Raw genomic sequence first — 23,061 nt, 5'->3', positions numbered from 1 at the left:
TTACGATTATCAGTTTAACACTAGTGCATACATGAACGAGATAAATGAGAGGCAAAAGATACAAAAGGGTTATTCAAAGTCATCAGTCGAAAGCAAACTGACAATTCCATGGCAAAATGCAAAAACAAACAAAAAACAAACAAGAGAATACGACACACAACATATAAAATTAGACTTATCAATACAAACGGGCTCACCTTCAGAATAGTTTATGGTAAATTATCTTCAACGGACCAAGGGTGTCGATATCATTCATGTGACGCTTCTTATTTTAAACTCGGTACATCTGTACCAGTACTGTTCCGATAGTCTATTGGTTACACGTGTAAAAAATATACTATGATTCGAAAAAAAAGAAGATGTATATCGTCATCAAGGTGTAAATAAACATCGGAATGAGTTGTAATTAGTAAAAAGTTAATATCAATCTTCTTATTGCGTTTAATTGTCATGCACATCTGTGATAAATAGGTACAAAATACTTTTGCAAGGTAATTTTGCCTTTGATCATCTCATTATTCATGTAGTTTAATAGTGCATCTGGACATGTTACATACCAATTATTTTTTGATAAAATCTTATTTTGTAAACAAACAAAGACAAACAGAAGGGAAAGTGCACCTGGTAATCATTTAAATTCGAAAATGAAGGTTCTATAACCGCAATGCAGGATACTTCAGTAAACATGTTTTGCAGTTACATATTTTCATTGCGTCATAGTCCTGTATAAAAGCTGGAAAACAGCAGAGTATTTCATACAATGATTGTATTTTCTCATGTAAGTACAGTTTATGTCATACTAACGAAGATTAAATGTATGAAGCTATCTTGTATTGTCTAATAACATAACTGCTTAAATCTGCATATTTTAAGACAGATGGACAATAATGTATATGCCTGTTAATTTGAACAAAGACAAAAAAGTGATTTATTTCTTTAATGAAATTTTCATTTTTTGCTTGTAACTCATATTTTTATTTCAAAATTCTATCACACATATTTCTTTTATAATTTTGTAATCTTTAATGAGTATTGTATGAAAAATTATGGAATTTTGCACAACTTATAGCTTTATAAATAACACGGTGACTCATACTGTTTGTCATAGTTTTGAAAAAAAAACCATGATAAAATCTACTATTTGGTAAGGTATAGGAAAATGTTATCTGAGGGAATATATACCAATGATTTCAGCTTAAGTGTAGAACTAAATGCATATTTTGTAAATTTAAAGCGATAGAAAACTAGTTGTCATAGCATATTCTCGTATTAAGCATAACGATATATCAATTGTTGACCTTATAGAAACTTCATTTGATTACGTGAAAATACACTCGCTTCACTTGTCGGATATTTTGCTTTTGACCTTTGTCCGCCTACAAAAGTATCGCAATTTGACATTATGTCAATTGCGTATGAAGGATTTACCATAATTTACCCAATTGAAATGTTTCTGATTGGAACCCGTCAACCTTATTTTTAAGTTAACCTGACCTATTTTGATCAATGTACAATATTATACAATAGGAATTATGTAAAAACGCAATGTCCATAAACAACAGAATGAAACGAACAAAATCAGTCAGTTTATAATTTAAACTGGTATACACATGCAATTACAAGTGATTTGCTTAATTAAAAAAAAAATCTTGGGATTTAAATATAATGACATTTGAAAAATAATGCAAATTAAACTTCTAACAAAAATAGAAAAACAAAACTGTATGGTACTCATGAACAAACAAATAGTGGCGATGCCATTTCAGAAACCACATTGAAGACAAATAAACATTTAAAAGTATAAAATTGAGAATGGAAATGGGGAATGTGTCAAAGAGACAACAACCCGACCATAGAACAGACAACAGCAGAAGGTCACCAACAGGTCTTCAAGGCAGCGAGAAATTCCCGCACCTGGAGGCGTCCTTCAGCTGGCCCCTAAACAAATATATATACTAGTTCAGTGATAATGAACGCCATACTAAACTCCAAATTGTACACAAGAAACTAAAATTAAAAATAATACAAGACTAACAAAGGCTAGAGGCTCCTGACTTGGGACATGCGCAAAAATGCGGCGGGGTTAAACATGTTTATGAGATCTCAACCCTCCCCCTATACCTCTAGCCAATGTAGAAAAGTAAACGCATAACAATACGCACATTAAAATTCAGTTCAAGAGAAGTCCGAGTCTGATGTCAGAAGATGTAACCAAAGAAAATAAACAAAATGACAATAATACATAAATAACAACAGACTACTAGCAGTTAACTGACATGCCAGCTCCAGACTTCAATTAAACTGATTGAAAGATTTTGTCTTCATCATATGAATATCAGGCTCAATCCTTCCCCTTAGGGGTTTAGTATCATACCATCATAACATATATGAGAAGAACATAACCCGTGTCATGCCAACAACTGGTTTTTAAATAAATGTGTTTAGTGCCGATGCAAAGACCCTATAAGTGAATCAATATTAACGCCAAAATATGCAATCTTTAATGACCTGACAACAGTATCGTAACTACATCCCTTCTTAATAAGTCTATTTAAAGGTTTTGTTAGCTTCAGAGGTGAATACTGACATTTGTGTGCTTTATAAAGAATATTTCCATAAAAAATTGGATGTGAAATACCTGAACGTATAAGAAGTCTGCATGTTGAGCTATATTTACGAATGATGTCCTTATACCGATGATAAAATTTAGTAAATGTTTTGACTAGTTTGTGATATCGAAAACCCTGGTGTAATAATTTTTCAGTAATACATAAATTTCTCTCGTTAAAATCTAAAACATTGTTACATACACGAGCGAATTGTACAAGTTGAGATATATAAACACCGTAAGATGGTGACAAGGGAACGTCACCATCTAAAAATGGATAATTAACGATAGGAAATGAAAAATCATGCATACATGCACAACATATTTGTTTATTTGTTATAGATAGCAAACAAAGAAGAATGAAGGTCTCTGTTTGTTTAGTCCTCTGTCTGTTGTTAGTATCTGTGGGAGGTATGACAACTTATGATTCTAATAAATAACATGTCTAACGTCACATATTTGTTTGGAAATGTGTTTTATTTTCTCTAGAGATAGATCCTTATCTACAGGTTGCACTTCTGCAAATATAGACAACGCAATTTCCCATAGGAACTATTTTTACGGCTAAAGCTGTACCACTTTTGCTATGAAGTTTCGTAAAAAATTATATCCTAAAATGGAAAGTTCATAATCACTACTATTTGTTCAAAGGCATATTGCATATTTTCAACATTTATATGCCGAACTTTTGAGAGTTTAAACGTATGCTAAAATTCTGTACTACCCCTCCCTTCCCTTCGGGTCTTTATCAGAATTCAATTCCACCGCTAGTCATGTTTATTAATACTAGTAACATTCACATGTTAAGTCTCTACGATATGAAACATACAGATCATATCTTGGAACTAGTAGGTAAAAAAAAAAATATCTATGAATATTATATATCTCCCCAAAAGAGTCGTGGGTTCTGAAACAGCTGTATTTACAAAGTGCAACATATAGTAAAACAAAATGATTACGAACAAATAGCTAATAACTTTTTTTATTCCCCACTGACTGTAGTAACGTTTCTGTATTGATACGTGCATGACTTACCTTGTTGTCACCATTGACGGGTGATCATCTAATATGCAAGCCTAATCATCAAATTCAAGTATTTGTTAGTTTCGTCGATTTTAATAACAATCATTCCAAAAATGGAGATAAAAGGCAAGTCGCAAAGTTTAAAGCATATGGGTTTGTATAAAATGTTTTTATCAATCCTCTTTTATATTCCCTTTTCAAGTCAACTGATCGCGAATCCGTTGGGTAAGTAAAGCCACAAAAGGCAGGTTTAACCCCGCTGTCTGTCATGCATTTTGCATTGGTTGTCTTATCTTGATGTTTTTTTTCCTTTTTGTTATTTGGAAAAGTCAGTGTGTTCTCTACTTTATACACTACAGGCAATTTAGATCTATAATATATAAAAGACATATATCTACTGTTTCAGACTGTATGCTGACCTCAAAAGGTTATTCGTGCTCTTTTGTCATTTACTATTTACGTATAACAAACATCTCTTAAGTATATCTTATTTTTGTTTCTGGTGTTTTTTAACGAAAGTTGGTTAGGGGATGATGGGTGTGGAAATGAGTTAGCAAATGGATTGAGGGGAATCTCCTTTCTTATCTTCAAAACAATATTAGAATGAGAGTAACCCATCACACTATACACAGACATAATTTTTGAAATATACCACAGTAATGATTTGATTCTTAAATCATCGTTATTTGGTTATTGAAATATAATAAACTTCTTTTCAACACATAATTTGACGTTTATTGATGAAGAAGCGAAAACAAAAAATAAAACGTAGATACAAAAAAGAAGTTGTGGTATGATTGCCAATGAGACAACTCTTCACAAGAGACCAAATGACAAAGAAATTAACGTACGGCCTTCAGCAATGAGTAAAGCCTATACAGCATAGTCAGCTATAAAAGGCCCCGAAATGACAAAAATAAAACAATTCAAAAGAGAAAACTAACGCCCTAACTTATGTACAAAAAATGAGCGAAAAACAAATATGTAACACATCAACCAACAACAACCACTGAATTACAGGCTCCTGACTTGGAACAGGCACATACATACAGAATGTGGCGGGGTTAAATATGTTAGCGGGATCCCAACCCTCCCTCTACCATGGGACAGTGGTGTAACGGTACAACATAAGAACGAACTATAAAAATTAGTTGAAAAAGGCTTAACTCATCAGATGGATACAAATAGAAAAACATCTAACAAAAACACAGAGTGGACGTGGCCGTGTACTTGTACATCCCAAAAACAAAAAGACACTAAGTACAGATCTGAGAGTACTCGCAGTTACTGAATCTAGTTCAAAGCCAATAATAACTAATAAAACAAATCATCCATCTAAGACTAAATTATCAATCATTACACATCCAACATCCAATGGATTTAGTGTAAAGACGTCATAAACAGTCACAGAAAAACATGACCTTGTGCAATGCCAAGATACAGGTACCGACAAATTGTAGATCAACGAATGTGCATATGTATATATATAACAATAATATTTAGTTTGCTTTTAATTTACTGATAACAAAATCAATATTAATACCAATAAAAACAATATTTAATGATCTTATTACAGTTTTGAATTGGTAACCTTTTAGAATAAGTTAATTTAAAAGGTCGATAAGTTTACCAGGATCGTTTCTAAATTCCGGGCACGGTAAACAACATCTCCGTAAAAATGAGGATGTGCTATCCCTTTTAAAATAAGTTTTCGACAGGTACAACCAAACTTCAAAACCAAATCTTTATATCTATGGAAGAATTAACTAAAGGTGTTTAAGTAATTTGTGGTAACGAAATCCCTGACTTAATAATTTACCAGTATTACATAGATCACTTTCGTTAAAATCCAAAACGTCTCAACAGACACGGGCATAGCGAACGAGTTGTGATATGTAAACACCGTAAAATGGTGCCAAAGAACATCACCATCCAAAAAAGGAAAATAAACAATAGGGAACAAAAAATCGTCCCTTTTGTCGTAAATATAGGTGTGGAGTTTCCCTTGTAAAACTGAAATATCTAAATCTAGGACAGGATAGTTATAACCGTTTACATTTGATTTATTTAGAATACGTTTCTGTGGGTAAATTTCGGCAGTTTATTTAGGAAATTCTTGATTATTTAACGAAAAAATATCATCAAGATAACGGTAAGTGTTGTTGAATTTATCAATTAAATGCACTTTAGACGTGTCTTTACTGAGTTCGGTCATAAACTGTGATTCATAACAGAACAAAAACATGTCTGCGATTAAAGGGGCGCAATTAGTGCCCATAGGAATACCTAGAACCTGTCGATAAACTTTGTTGCCTAAACGTGCATACATATTATCAAGGAGAAAATTAACAGCTTTAATAAAAAAAAAAGAGAAAACTAATTTTGAACAATTGAGATGTTGGTTCAGCGTAAATAAGAGACCGGATATATTATTTATAAAAAACAAAAATCAATATGTTGTCTCTTTATTAATTACAATTACAATAATTCACATAATACAATTCACATAGTGTTATCTTAACATAATAAAACTTGGCTGATACCAATTCTGGTTTTCTACGACTCCCATAATGTATAACATACCTTTCGTTAAGAACTTTTTGATAAATTTAGATATTTTTTTAAAGAAACTAAGGTTCCAAACGTCGCCGGCAAACTTGACCTGCTGTTATATTCATAAATTGTAGATCCCGCTTCGTTTGAATGTTCCTTGTGAAGTTAAATCCAGAAAGCTCTTTGAACGCACCATTCTTTATTTTCATTATACATTTCGACAATTTAGTTTATTGTACTAACGCCAGTTAATACGTATTCGTATCATTACAATGAAAGTATAAATTCATATTTGACATTTTCTTGGTGTATAACGAAAACTTTATAACCCAGTCACGTTACTTAATATTAACAATACTTTACTTCCAGTCAACATGGCGAATGAAGAAATGCTTGAAGACAATGGCCTTATTCATGAGTAAGTTGATTATCATGGTTTGATCATTCTAGTAAATCGAGTTAAGGGCTGAAAGAGTATATAAATGGTTGAACTTGTCGGTTTGAATACTGTAAATGTTATAGAAAGTTATTATATAGCAAATGGACATTCCCTTTTGAAAAATCTGCACAGTTAAGATAAAAATAATATGCATAATGATTTTCCTTCATCAATTGTATTGGAGATTACAATATCGTCCTTAATCATACAAAAGGCATGATCAAATCAAAAATGCAACCTTAACGTATTTGTAAGAATGCATATGTCGCACATGTTGCATGCTAAAATGTATTCAAAATTTGCACGAATTAAAATATCAATGTTGTGAATGCAAAAGAGTAGTGGAGATAAAAGAAAGTGACTATACAAACCAAATCTAAAAAAAATGGAAAAGACAAAAGCAAAAACAACAGTCATAAAAATGGAGGAGTAAAACGAACACCACTAAAGATGGAGATTAACTGTAATGCTTTAGATGGAGATTTATAGTTCGTGAGTCACACATAGTGAGGCTAAGTTCAATGAAAAAAATCTTTGATAAAACAGTGGCGATAGATACCAAAGGAATACTCAAACTCGTCAGTCGATGACAAAATGACTACAGCATGGTTAAACAAGAAACGGAAAAAGACCAAACAACAAAATAAGTATGCAAAACACAAATTATAAAACTAAAGACAGAGCAACACGAACCCCATAAAAAAAAACAGGGGTGATATCATGTGCTCCGGAAAGGTTAGCAGAATTTGCTCTACATGTGGCACTTGTCGAATTTCTCATGTAAGTACAAATCATGTGATAAGTCAAGTTAGAGGATTTTCTCATTCGATGAAAAAAGATGATAGTTTTGACAATTGGACCACATGCGTATTCATCTGTGAAACAGATATTAAATTAAAGTAAATCAATTTTCGATGTCGTCTGTAAAATTTGGAAAGGATGATTTCAACTTCATCACTTGAAACCTTTTGGTTTAATAGCTTCTTTGTACGCAGCAACTCTCTTTCAAGAAAATCAATATAGGGAAAACAAATTCTAGAATATCGTATCAACAGGGAGGTATATATTCCATATGAAGGCACTAATAAGTAACATATTGAATTGTTAATGTCACCAAAAAAAAAAATCACAAAAACAAGACAAGCTCTAAATCGGGTCTAAAAAAGTTATGGATAACATTTATTGAGAGTTTTCGAAAAAACAAGCAAACATCAATTAGTTACAAATAAAGATGATTTTCATGACTCTAAACTTGTACATGTGTTGGGGTTTAACTAGTTACGTAGAAAACGACCACATGAAAGCTTTCAAACATTTTAATCAGAAAGATCATGAAGAGTGAAATTATAGAAAAGCGCTTCGTACGCATTCACTTTATTAAGTATTATTGTCAATATTTCAAAGCACTTGGACGATACCGCTGCTGGATCACTATAAGTACTCGAAGGTATCATCAGTTCAATATTCAGTGCTTTTGATACGGACACCATTTATAAAATAGCTTTCTACATGTTCCGAAATTTCCCTTTTAGAAAATAGAAAATATTGAGAAATTAAGGTCCGTGTATATTTGCGTCCATTCGTTTATCGTTTTGAAATATCAAAAACAAAAAAACAAAAAACGAGAGTGTTTTCATTTTTCGTTTTTGATTTCTCAAAAACCAAAACGAAAAACAAAAGTGTTTTCATTTTTCGTTTTTGATTTCTCTAAAACCAAAACGGAAAAAACAAAAGTGTTTTCATTTTTTGTTTTTGATTTCTCTAAAACCAAAATGAAAATCAAAAGTGTTTCCGTTCTTCGTTTTTGATGTAACTAAACAAGAATTTTGTATTCAATTTTAATTATTTCTCGTTTTACAATGTACAGTGTTTTCCTTTCTTGTTTCACAGTCATTGATAGTAAATCATGCCTATGTAAACATTCCGGTGTTCTTTCAACAAATGTAGACAAAATAGACTTATGAATTGAACTACGGTGATAAATGAATCAAAGCCTTTCAAATTACCTTTTTTATATCTTTAAAATAAATTATTATATTTAAATATCAAACGAATCATAAATTTAAATTGTACAATATGATATTATATAAAGATGGTACAAATAGATAGATTGATTACAACATCACATTAACAAGGGAGGTTACTATATTTAAAACTAATAAGGAATTTCCGCAATTTCACAATTCAAACCGGGATTAGCATTCAATCATTTTGCCATTCGGAGCCTACTCGGTATTAGTTTTGCTAATTTGTGAAAGCTATATGGTGACCTTAACTAGAGCCTGGGTGTGGATAGGGGTTTACGGAATAGAGAATAGTGGGCAAAAAATATGAATAATAGAGACAATGGACCAAGAAATAAAAAAAATAGAATAATGAGGTGTTAAAATATAAAGAGAACAGAATAATTGGCAAAAAGTATAAAGAAATAAAGAATAGAGAAAAATGGCCTGAGACACTGATTAAAGAATAGCGAAAATCAGCATAGAATATCAAAGAATACAGAAATGAAGAACCCCGTATCCAGACCATCATACTAGTTGCCTAAACCAACGTTATTTTGTCTCCGGTAGATTGTTATTGGTTATCATACGTTTTCTTTTTATTTCTATGCCTATCAATTAAGACACGAGCTTTCATAATTTGCCAGCCTGTTACATTATAAAAAAAGACTAAGCCGAACATCACTCTGGATTTTTTCTCAAGTGGACCTCAGCTACCTACCCTACCACACCATTACCGAAAAGTTAAAAAAATTGTACGGCAATACTTTTGTCTGCACTAGGTGCAAAGGAAAGTTTGGTAGCTGACGTCTACTGGAGGAAAACATCCAGGGTGTTATTCGTCTTAGTTTTTTTTTTTAAGTGGGTCCAAAGTTGGGGTCCGCGGACACCCAACCCCACCCTTACCGAAAATTTAATAAAAAAAAATTCTAAGGCAATACTTTTTGTCCGCACTAGCTGCAAAGGGAAGCTTTGTAGGTCTACAGTAGAAAAAAAACAGGGTATTGTTCGGCTTAGTTTTTTTTTTCTAAAGTAGGTCCAAAGTTGAGGTCAGATACCCTACCCAACCCTTACCGAAAAGTTAATAAACAAAAATTCTATGGCAATACTTTTTTCCGCACTAGGTGCAAACGTAAGCTAGAGACCTAGCGCCTACTTGATCAAAATTCCCAGTTTGGGTATAGCACGGATTATTTTTTAAAGCTAATAAATAATTTCCTTGCCCACCATACTTTGAGTACAAAAAATAAACATTTCGTCCAATTATAAGTAAGCGAAATCCACTGTTTCAGAAGTAGAATGTTTTGTCAAAACAGTTTCGTGTGGCAAAAAAAAAGTTAAAGCACGAGTGCAACTTTTTTTTCTTCTAATGCATAACAATTGTTACTTTTCATGAACTATTTGACAGGAAGCCGAGAATATGGAAAGCTATTTCACACAATAGTGCAATTTTGCCAACATTTAAATAATTTCATAATTATTTACGATTCTATATACACTCAAAAGTGTAGACTATTTGAAATGTAAAGCGTGCAGCACGCTGTGTGATGTATTGAGAGCGATTTCTATTGTATTTGTATAATTAATGAACAAGAAATGAAATTTTGAAATTCATTGAATAGTGTCTTTGACTGCTTAATTATATATTAAAAACTGATAATATAGTGGTTATATATTAATAAAAACATTTGAAGTACGTTTGAATCTTATGCAACATTTGGGTTTATATAAACATCTGAAAACTGGCTGCTTCTGTAGCGAAGTGGCTGCTAGCAAGTGGCTGCTTGCTTGAACCTGGTCTCACAAACTCCGCATTTTCATTCACGTCTTCACATTACAGGTTTCAATAAACGTTTAGTATTTAGTAAATTATGTCAATGTGCTTTCTCATGGGGTTTTATGCAGAACAATTACCGGAAATCTATGGTAGTTTGCAAAATAAATGTCAAAACCGAAATCTTACTTAACAAAGTAGACACCCATATTAAAAAAGGTTGAGGCATTGAAGGCCAAATAAGTTTTCATATTTCACATTCTTGCGGGTCTAATTGTAATCAGAAGGTCATTGTAGAGTTGCAAGAAGTTCACAAATTAATTTAATACAAAGGCAAAAAATGGTCATGACTTTTGTTTGGAGCAACATGAGCAAATCCCTTTACAATCAATCAATCAATCAATCAATCAATCAATCAATCAATCAATCAATCAATCAATCAATCAATCAATCAATCAATCAATCAATCAATCAATCAATCAATCAATCAAACAAACAAACAAACAAACAAACAACCACCCAACCAATCAATTAATCAATCAATCAATCAATGAAATTGAGAATGGAAATGAAGAATGTGTCAAAGAGACAACAACCCAACCAAAGACATGTTTGTGATAGAGCAGAAAACAGCTGAAGGCCACCAATGGGTCTTCAACACAACCAGAAAATCCCGCAACAGGAGGCGGGCTTCAGCTGGCTCCTAAATAAAAATGTATACTAGTTCAGTAGAAATGGACGTCACACAAAACTAAAAATAGAATAAAAAAAAACATACAAGACTATCAAAGGCCAGAGGCTCCCGACTTGGGACATGCGCAAAAATGCGGCGGGGTTAAACATTTTTTGTGAGATCTCAACCCTCCCCCTATACCACTATAGCTAGCCAATGTAGAATAAACAAACACACAGCAATACGCACAGTAAAACTCAGTTTAAAAGAAGTCCGAGTCCGATGTCAGAATAGGTAACAAAAGAAACTAAGCAAAATGACAATGATTCATAAATTAACAAAGGATTACTAGCAGTAACTGACATGCCAGCTCCAGACCCCAATTTCACCGGTTGAAAGATCATGCCTTCATCACATGAAAATCAAGCACAATCACTCCTGTGAGGGGTTTAGTATCACACCCTCATAAATTATATGAGAAGAAAATGACCCGTATTATGCCAACAACTGGTTTTAGAATTAATTAGTTTATTTCCGATGCAAAGACCTTATAAGTGAATCAATATTAATACAAATATATGTCATCTTTAATGATTCCTCATGGGGTTTTTGATAAGGTCTTGTAAATCTCAATTAGACCATAACAGGCATATCCAAATAAAGTTCCCTGAAGTCACAAACAACTTCCCTCACTTATAGATCTATTTCCACTACTTCTGCACTATTGTATTTATCAATAATAATATAAACAGAAATTGTATGCATAAACTTATTTTAAAAGGTTACCAATTGAACACTGTAAATAGATCTTTGAATATTGCTTTTATTGGTATAAATATTAATTTTGTTATCAGTAACTTAAAATTATACTACATATTATTGTTATACACATCAAGGTACTACAATCTGTTGATACCTATGATTTGGCATTGCACAAGGTCATGTCTTTCTCTGACTGTTAATGACGTCTTTACATTTATTGGATATTGGATGTGTACTGATTGATATTTTAGTCTTAGATACATGATTTTTGTATTAGTTGTCATTGGCTTTGAACTAGCTGTCAGTACTGCGATTACTCTCAGATCCGTACTTTGTGTCCTTTTTGGTTTGTAAAGGATGTATAAATACCCTGCCACGTCCGGTCTGTGCTTTTGTTAGATGTTTTTTTTTCTGTTTTGTATCGATCTGATATGTTAAGCCCTTTTCAACTGATTTTTATAGTTTGTTCTTATGTTGTTCTGGAACAAAACTCGTCCCAGGTTAACGGGAGGGTTGAGCGCTCACTTGCATGTTTAACCCCGCCACATACTGTATGTGCCTGTCCCAAGTTAGGAGCCTGTAGTTCAATGGTTGTCGTTTGTTGATGTCTGTCATATTTGTTTTTCGTTTTATTGTGTTATAAATTATGCCGTTTTTTCTCAACTGAACTTCATATCAGAGCCTTTCATAGCCGACTATCCCCTACTGTTTTTTTTTCTCATTGTTGAAGGTGGTACAGTTGCCTATATATAATTGCTTACATCCACTTCCTTTGAACTTTGGTGATAGTTGACACATTGGCAATCATACCACATCTCCTTATTAAATTGTTGAGGGGGAGGGTGGGGGTGGGGGGAGGGTTGAAATTTGTATTTCTTAGGAAAGTTCCAAAGTTTTCCTCCCAGGTCACCCAGTTTTAATTGGATATTTTCTCATTTTGCTGTGCCCTTGGATTTGTGTTTAAGGCCAACCAGAGCTTACTGCCTGTTGGTGGGTAGTTGAAGACCATATGGTAAGCTCTAGGTGTCTTTTTGTGTATTGTATATGGTGATTTGGCGATGTCTTCATGCCATTGTCCCATTACTTTATATAGACAGCTTATCAGTCAACCATATCTATCAAAGACGACAAATGATGGCCAAAGCTCTCCTGGCCTTTTGTATAGTCAGGCGAGAAACAAGATATAAACGGACTTGGCTTGGTATAAACATGTATATTTAGTAAACTCGTAAAAATTCAAGTCAAATTAATATTTCAAAACATCATAAAAATATAAAAGTGTAAAAAAAACATTTTTTTTTAATAAATCTTGAAAATATTATTGTGTCTGTGTGTCCATGGATAAAAGCATGTTTTTAAGTCTGAGTTAAAAAAAAAATATTGACTTCGGGTACAAATCCCTGCCCCACCCAAGAGAATCAAATGGTTGCTTCCTTGGGAACAATAGAGATTGAAGATGTTGAGAATGAAGATCAGGTAATATTTTTATGTTCTGCGGCGACGTTAAAGGAACACCAATCAGTCAATCGATCTTTATGACTATGGCTTCAGTTGTGTAATATTCCTTGTTGTAAAAGTTCCTTTTCTGCTTTGTGTAGACTTATTAAGACTTGGAATAGATCTACGATGACTAATGAACGGTCGTGTATACTTTGGCAATTTTACATGCCTACCGATAATAAAATTGACAATGGAAATGGGGAATATGTCAAAGAGACCAAAGAGCAGACAACAGCCGATGTCCATATATGATACGATGCTACCGGACATAGAAAAAACTGTCCTTTTCCATGGAAAATTAAACTGTTACAGTATATTAAAGAATACAAAACTAGCTCTCTTTTCTGTAAATACAAATAAAAAGCTGACATGGGTGATATTAAAGCTAGAAACCCCAATCCCCCAATTCACTTAAAAAGACAATATATAGATATAAGAAGATGTGGTATGAGTGCCAATGAGACATTTCTCCATCCAAGTCACAATTTGTAAAAGAAAAACCATTACAGGTCAAAGTACGATCTTCAACACGGAGCCTTGGCTCACACCAAACAGCAAGCTACAAAGGGCCTCAAAATGACCAGTGCAAAACCATTCAAACGGGAAAACTATGCAACGGTATAATCTATATAATGAAGAAGAAACGAGAACACTTATGAACCACATCAACAAACGGCAAACACTGAACATCAGGTTCCTGACTTAGAAAAGGTGCAAACAAATGCAGCGGGTTTACACGTTTTAATAGGTACCAAATTCACTCTTATCCGAAACAATAATGTAACATATGACCTTTGATATTGAAGGGCTAAACTTGCATTGAGCCGTGTTTAGTCCTTAAAATAGAAAATAAAGAGATGTGGAGTAAATGTGCATGGGACAAAATCACACACAATACATAGAAAAAATACAAATTATCAATGAACAGGGCTTTTATTCCTGTTCTTCATCTTGGAAGTAGCTGAAGGGTCTTCAACGAGGAAAAGAACCATTCATACCCTGAAAACAACAGCCACACACTTGACTATGTAGATTACAATGTTTTGCTTTATCCTACACCCTGGATTTTTTCTCCAGAAGACCTCAGCTACCCAGCTTCCCTTTTATTAACTTTTCGGTAATGGTGTGGTAGGGTGGGTAGCTGATGTCTTCTTGAGAAAAAATCCAGAGTGATGTTCGGCTTAGTCTTTTATTATAATGTAAAAAGCTGGCAAATTATGGAAGCCCATGTCTTAATTGATAGGCATAGAAATAAAAAGAAAACTTTGGAAAACCAATAACATTCTACCGGAGACAAAATAACGTTGGTTTAGGCAACTAGTATGATGATCTGGGTGCGTATTTCTTCATTTCTGTATTCTTTGATATTCTATTCCATTTTTCTCTATTCTTTAATCAGTGTTTCAGGCCATTTTTCTCTATTTTTTATCATGTTTATTTCTTTATACTTTTTGCCAATTATTCTGTTCTCTTTATATTTTAACACCTCATTATTCTATTTTTTTTTATTTCTTGGTCCATTGTCTCTATTATTTATATTTTTGCCCACTATTCTCTATTCCGAAAACCCCCATCCACACCCAGGCTCTAGTTAAGGTCACCATATAGCTTTCACAAATAAGCAAAACTAATACCGAGTAGGCTCCGAATGGCAAAATGATTGAATGCTAATCCCGTTTTGAATTGTGAAATTGCGGAAATTTGTTTTTCAATCAATTGATCAAGCAAAACACATTATCGTCCTGAATGTTCGTATAATGGACCTTGGTCATGAATTCTAATCATCTGAGATCAACCTTTTTAAATTTAGAAGTAAAGATCACAGACCCTTATTGTTCAGATTGATAAAGTCTTTTGCGTCCGTCGACATTATCTTCGATTAAAGATCTGATAACCACAGTGACTGTGCATGTATACTTTAACGACCGGGGTAGTTTTCTTATAAGTTTTAAAAAGTAGTAATCTCCCTAGTTAATGTGATGTTGTAATCAATCTATTAATTTGTACCATCTTTATATAATATAGTATTGTACAATTTAAATTTATAATTCGTTTGATATTTAAATATAATAATTTATTTTTTATTAAAGATATAAAAAAGGTAATTTGAAAGACTTTGATTCATTTATCACAGACAATTGTAGTTCCGAGTGCAAGCAACACTCACTACTAATTATCAAACAAAAATATTCAAAACAAAGAAATCTAGCAGCACTATAATGTACACTTATCCAGTCTTATTTTAATGTTTTTAAGTAAATCTTTACGAAATAATCTTATATATAATCTTAAGGTTTGGACACAAATGCATAAATTAACATATATTAGTTCAAAGCGTGTATAACAACAGAATAAAGTATTTTAGCTCATGCTAACTTTATTCTAAGAGGAACCAGTGTTTCTTGTTTAAACTTAAGAATAACTTCAATGGGAAATTGACCGCACTTGAATAAAAAAAAGATACCGAGGCAAAATGAAATAATGAAGATGAACTATATTGAAAACCATAAACCTGCAAAACACTGTTCACAAACTGGCTCAGGATAAGCAGGCCTATTGTAAAAAGACTGTAATACGATTGCAGCAAGCATTTGATTTGAATTGTCAAGATCAAATAAATAATAAAACCAGTAGATTATAACAACATTTAATGGCAGTAAAAATGGGTTTTGATTTTGCGACATATTAATGCAAAACGTTGGCCGTAGTAAACACATTTTTCTAAAATCTTTCTTCTTTAACACCAATTTCTTCGATAACACTAGTGTGGTCATTTTCAAGAGAGTGTTAAATATATGAAAATTGTCTTTATGCTTATGTAAGGTTAAAAGGGTTATCAGTTTAGGTACTGTTCAATGGAAATGTTTTTGACTTAAACCTTATCTTGCAACTTTTTCGAATTTTCCACATATATATGTGCAATTCTTTCATACATGTATCTTTTTGGACAAATGTTAGAAGATATATAAAACAAATTTATTTAAGCAGCCATACAGTACACACAAAATTATTTATTCAAAAACACTCCCACTTGTGTGTTAACACGCAAATACCTACATTTATCCAATACGCGCACATTTTTTTGCGTAAAACACGTTTGTCACCAGCCTTCTGTATTCAAATCTCTATTCAGTATGAGTATATAAAAGTATTCATAGCCATGCTGCTAAGTCTAATGTGTTGGCGTACTTGATAAATTTATAATACAAGCACGAACACTTTGCACAGATTTAGATATGATGCCTAGAAACATTTTTGGATATAGAGCCACAAAGAAGAATCCGATTTGGCCACCAAATTAAAGATGGTCGACATAAGATTCTGATAATTCAACACTATACACTTCATAATGTCTATGCAAGCGATCAATTCAATTTCAAGTATTGTACCAAATTGTTTTATCTTTTTGGCTAATGTTTTCAAGGGGTAGGGGTATATATAATTCAATTGTGAGAAAACAACGGAGTTGAAAACATGATGATATTTAGAAGGCTAATGACCTGGACTTTCATTTGATACCATACCTGAAAAAGTACTGAGCTCTTGCAATTTGAAAGACTTTATCAAGTGTATGGTGTTGTATTCCCAGTATCTTATGTTGGCTATTTTTGGACTCATGTCCTTATATCTAACATATTTTTTTTTATATTCCATCTTTTACTATGCCAACTTTCATGTTTTTACAATAAAGAGAGCAATTGTTTTGATATCCGTTGTGCTTTTACTGGTGTCTGCATAGTTCATTAAATGTTCGATTTTGTACTGTTTAAACAGTTTGTGATCATGTTATATGCCTGTGTCTGTATAATGAGATCAAATATATGTTAAATGATTATTTCATTGAAATTGATTTACATTTGATATGTTTATTTTTTCACGCTCCGTCGCTTGACCAAATTTTGTTGTCAATTTTTTTTTATTGAACAACGGAATAGCTGCAGAATGTTTTAGATGAACATGAAGAATGTAAGCATAATACATGTGATAATAAGAGTCTAAATATTTTCTAAGTTTAGAGTTCTAGAGCTTTCAGTTTTGTACAGTATACGTATTTATATAAATTGGCACTCATACCACATCTTCTTATATCTATGTATAGATATTAATAACCAAAACCAATTCCGGTTTAAAATATCATCCTGGCCATTTTGATATATTTTTTTTAATTTTTAGATACGATTGCTCTTTTCTTTAACGTGTTATTCTACTAACAACGTGGCACATTCTGAAAATGCAAGTCATAGGACTAGTTTAACGTCGGCTAATATCAAAATATAATGCAGTGATCACTTTTATAATGGAAGACAAACAATTCAGTCCAGTTCAGTCAATATTTCGGTGTAAAATTTCATAAAATGAAAATTGTAGAAAATAATGTTACCGTCGTTAGCAACAAAACAATGTTACGTCATGGATATATGCATGCTTCCGGTGTCAAATATAAACACCGAGAAAATCAGGAATCTTTCACATTGTACGTCTTCAATTGTAATAAAATTACATTTTAGGAATATTTTCAGGTGAAAATGGAGAAATAACAGGTCAAGACATTGCAGAATTGAAGATGTCGGATTTCCTCAGTTAATATAAATAGATTGATTGTTTCAAGTTGTTGCCATCCAACTAGAACCATAGATACAAAAAGATTGCAGTAGAATTAGAGATAAACAATTTGAATTCATAATTATGAAAGAGAAAATATCAGTTTAAATTAAAAAGGATATAAAGGGAACAGAAGTTATAGAAATACAAAAGTCAAAAATGAATTTAGAAAAGGTGAACTTGAACAAGAAAAGGGTGTATCTTAAACTCATCAACAAGCCAAATGAAATTTGATGATAGGAACAATTCGAAATTTGCCTTTCAGTTCACAGAACAAAAGGTGGACAAATATTCCTTTGATAGAATTGCTTACAATTTGCAATGGCCATAGGACTCTTGACCTCTATTTTAACAAAGTTTCCTTGTTCATGATTTTATGTTTAGATAGTTATGAATAAGCTGAAACAGCAATTTTAAAAGCTTATGAATTAATACTAGAATTATACAACTAAGCTTTTAGAAGTTGTCAAAAGTAAAAATTCAAACTTGGTGGATAATGGATTTGCCACAAAAATAAAATATTTGTTGTAAAAATGAAGAAGTTTTAACAATATTAACCAAACATATGACAACAAAAGACAGCTTGTTCTAGTTGAGGCGTTCAAAAACTGTATTTATATTGATATCAAAACCGTTTTATTAGCTCACGAACTAAAACAATTACGAATAGTTTTAATCAAAAGCAGACAAAGCACCCGATGTTGCTGCTGATTCCCAACTGGTGTAGCTTAAGCTTAAGTTATAAGTGCAATCTATAGTTCTTACCTTTTTTCAAGGAATTGTCTTTCTTTCTTTTGAAATGTTTTAATATGATAGATTTTCAATTTGCTGATATGTCATTTTACCAAAATCCCTTCGTTATCCATCGTTTGTGTACTTCAATCAGTATCAAAAAACGACTGACCAATTTCATGTCTGAATAAAAGACACATAACATATTTTTCTAACTTAAATTCAGTTATCAGTTATCTTGATTCGAAAACCATCACGAAAATGCGAGAGATGAATAATATTGTTTTCTTTAAAGATAAGCAAAAGATACCACAGGGACATTCAAACTTTAGAGCAGCAATCCTCTATCAAGGAAATCGTGATAGGAAATATAAGCCCTGGAATATCGTATCAACCGAGAGATAAATACTCCATATGCAGGCGCTGCTGGAATGTTGTTACATATAAATGTAAAGTTTACAATAGTGAAGTTGAAATCATCACTTTTTTCGTAGAGCTTTGTTCTCAACCGATCCCCATTGTTAATGGCTAGATCTAAGTCATGACAAAGGTGATATCTTGTCAAACCTGCCGTACTTGGATAATTCTTGACTAGTTTTTTTAATAGATGCTATTTAGTTGTTAATATTGCAGTCCTTCTTCCTGTCCATATGATTGATGACGTTTTAATTTGAATTCGTGGAAGTTGTACTGATTGCTTGTTTAGTCGGGAACTAAATGATTTATTTATTGGTTGCATAAAACCTTTGCGTCAGTTAGTATCGGTTTACTGAGTCTTGTCCCTTGAAACCTTATGTACTCTAAATCAGAACGAGTTGTACTGAATGGTATTTGTCTTAAACACATGGTTTATTTTTTTGAAAGTTTAAATGTTGTTGTTCATATCATATATTTCTCTAATAAATCTAGTCTTTCACTGATTTTGCTGATTAGATACATGTGAAATAAAAAGTTATTCAATTTGCAATCAAGTGGTTAAAGCAGAAGGTGCGGTGCGATACGGGCCATTTTTGGATAATAAAAGATCGTTAAGTATTTCAAAAGTTTACACACATATTGATATTGTTTTCAATATTATGAATATTAGGGGAGAATTTACAGTCAAAATATGACAAAATTTCAAATTTCTATAAAAAATGTCAACATTAGCGTATTTTAACATGTATTTGTAAGAACAAAATATTAAGCACATGCAAGTATCACACAACATTTAACATGTTATGTGGTGTTTTTTTACAGACAAACACTTTGGCAAATTATTTAATTAATGTTTACATGGGCTCTATGTTTTTATATTTGTTTATTCGTCTGTCTGTTGTTTGTGTCCGTTGGAGGTAAGAAAACACAAGAACTTCTTTTAGATTTAACGTCTGGTTTTTATTTGCAACTGGAATTTCCTCTTGGATAGTTCTTTACAAACGTTTGTAAATCACATGCTTGCAAGCAAATAGCTAGTGACAGTCTTTAAATTTTCCTCTGACTGTAATAACGTTTCTAGTTTTGTTTTATTCAATTTTTACCGTTAATTTAAAGGTAAACATCATCTGATATGCAGGCCTCATTATCATAATTTTAGTTTCTGTTATCTTTGTCAATTCAATAAAACTATTTTTTGATGGTAAACGAGGTAGCAACCAAAACAAACAATAGAAAAAGATCAATATGCAATATCAATATGAATATTAATTTGTAAAGGTTAATCTGCTTAATATAATCTAAACGTTTAAAAAGGCAACACACGTTCATGCATAATAATACTATTATTCCTTATATGAAGTGAATATGAATTCCTCGGTCACGTTACCTAATATTAACAAATATTTACTTCCAGTCAACATGGGGAATGAAGAAATGCTTCAAGCAAATAGCCTCATTCATAAGTAAATTCAGTCAAGTTAAATATTCGACTAAATCGTAATGATAAAAGTAACAAATGTTATGTTTTAGTTTTATTGATTATATTGTAGATTACAACATCGTTCTTTACAATACAAAAGACGTGATCAATTATAATCTAAAATTATTTCAAATTAATTAGAATCAGATCCTGCTCTTAATATAGCAATCAGAAATGCAACGCTAACGTACTTATCGGAATATCTCTTTCGTATGTTGCAGCGTAAAATTAAGTCCACAATTGCCAGAATTACCCTTGGTCTACCAATTTTGCGTATAAAAAAAAATGATGTAAAAATGAGGAAAAGATAGCAAGTGGTCATACAGACCACAACTCTAAGCAAGACATATACCACAATGGTGAAAAGGAAAAAAGCACAAACAACAGTTCCAAAAATGTATTCATGAGGAAAACGAACTCCTCTAAAACTGGAGATTAAATCAATAGTTTCTGAAAGATAGGAAGTTCATAGTTCACTAGGTACACATCCTGAGGCTTATTGCAATTAATATAATTTGATGGATATCAGATGTATATACAGACCCTTAAGGGAATGACAAGCTTACTTCGCCAAGGTAAAAAACAAAAAATAGTATACAAAACACCACAAAGAATCTAAAGACAACACAAACCCCACCTGAAACCGGGGGTGATGAAAGGTGTTGATAGGAAACCCTGCTCTACATTTGACAAACGTCGTATTTCTCGTGCTAGTACAAATCCATTGATAAATCTATTTCGAAAATATTACGGTCGAAAAAACGTAGACGGAATGGTAGTTACAAATATATGCGTCAACATCTGTGAAACAGATATTTTGTTATAGTAAACCAATTTTCTATGACACATTTGGGATGACACATTTGACATGTAAAATGATATTTTTATAACACTTCATTGATATCGTTGCTGGTTGACTATAAGTTCCAAAGGGTGTCATCAGCTGAGTATCAGTGCTTTTGTTCTGACAATATTTATCATATCTCTTTTTAAAATTGACCGTTTAAAAATGTATCCATCAATTACTTGGAATATTTAAACGTTTATGAATAAAGGCAACAGTAGTATACCGGTTTTTAAAAGTCATAAATCGATTGAGAGAAATCAAATCCGGGTTACAAACTAAAACCGAGGGAAACATATCAACTATAAGAGGAAAACAAAGGAACAACAGGACCATTGAAGTGCAACAAAAACAAACGCCAACATTCAAAGAAACGAACTATTTGATAACAACTGCCATATACCTGACTTTGTACAGGACATGTTAAGAAAATAATGATGTGTTGAACCTGGTTTAATGTCTAGCCAAACCTCCCGCTTATATGACAATGTTAAAAAATACATATCACTAAAAGGACAACACTACGTGACAGAATAGTCATAAATCGATTTAACTAAAACAAATCCCGGTCACAAACCAAAACTGTGGGAAACCTATCAGCTATAAGAGGAAACAAAACGGAACAACAGAAACACTAAACTGCTACAAAAACAAACGCCAACATACATAGAAACGGACTATGTGATAACAACTGCCATATTCCTGACTTGATACAGGACATTTTAAGAAAAAATGGTGGCTTGAACCTAAAATTATGGCTAGTCAAACCTCCCGCTTATATGGCAATGTTAAAAATAAAATGACAACATTACATGACAGGAATACAGTACAAATAAATGCAAGAACATTCCGGACAGAAAAATACATAAATAAATAATATAACTGTCCATTTCAACATATAAACCACAGAATCACAACGAACACCTAAAATTAATTTACGACAGAACACAAATACAGCACAATAGAATAATGAACTGTGCGTCAAACGAATGATTCAATGCGACAAAAAGTGACGTCACAGGTAAATTTATAACAATACAATATGAAATTGGGATTAAATTTGTGATGGTGTTATTTGATGTATTTTCTAACCATTATAAGAATGTTAATATAGAATTGTGTTAGTAAGGGTGAAATTATTTGTATTTTATAACCATGTCGGTTTTTCGTCTTAATCAAACTGTGTAAAAACAAATAAATCCTGTGCATATAGTTGTTTTAAACTAAAAACCATATAAATGAACTAGGTAATTAATATCTTTACTTTTACATACATATAGAAAAAAGAATTGAAATAAAACCACAAACGATAAGACATAAAACAATATCCAACCAGAATTACAAATGGAACATCATAACTAAATACATGAATGTTGGATGTACAAATACCGAGACACGTCTAATAGCAATGCAAATGTACACTCAGCAAAACAGTCATATTCGGGATTAGGTCACGTTCGGTACTTAGAAACCAGACGACGTAGATGGTAAACCACAATCTAAGACGTGGTAAAAATGTTGTTAGTTAATTTAGACACAGACACACTGTATAGATCAACCAATTTGTGATGGTAATTTAAGTTATTTCAATACAGAAAAATAGGAAAAGTGAACTTCTATCATTGTTATAGTATGAAAGATTTTATACTGT

At 32.3% G+C, this 23,061-nt stretch overlaps 1 long non-coding RNA gene across 1 annotated transcript in view; it reads left to right on the top strand.

Annotated features, from left to right (window-relative positions):
• The first annotated feature begins 684 nt into the window (after nucleotides 1-684).
• LOC127706161 (uncharacterized) overlaps nucleotides 685-23,061 on the top strand; it is a 139,994-nt gene continuing 117,617 nt past the window's right edge. Inside the window, exons 1-3 of the long non-coding RNA XR_007984268.1 lie at nucleotides 685-778; nucleotides 2,951-3,019; nucleotides 6,554-6,602. This is a non-coding gene — a long non-coding RNA (uncharacterized LOC127706161). The remainder of the gene's footprint in view (nucleotides 779-2,950; nucleotides 3,020-6,553; nucleotides 6,603-23,061) is intronic.

Source organism: Mytilus californianus, unplaced genomic scaffold, assembly GCF_021869535.1.
Source record: "Mytilus californianus isolate M0D057914Y unplaced genomic scaffold, xbMytCali1.0.p SCAF_6, whole genome shotgun sequence".
NCBI lineage: Eukaryota > Metazoa > Mollusca > Bivalvia > Mytilida > Mytilidae > Mytilus > Mytilus californianus.
Note: the sequence above shows the minus strand (reverse complement) of the source record. Positions and strands in the feature narration are given on the sequence as shown.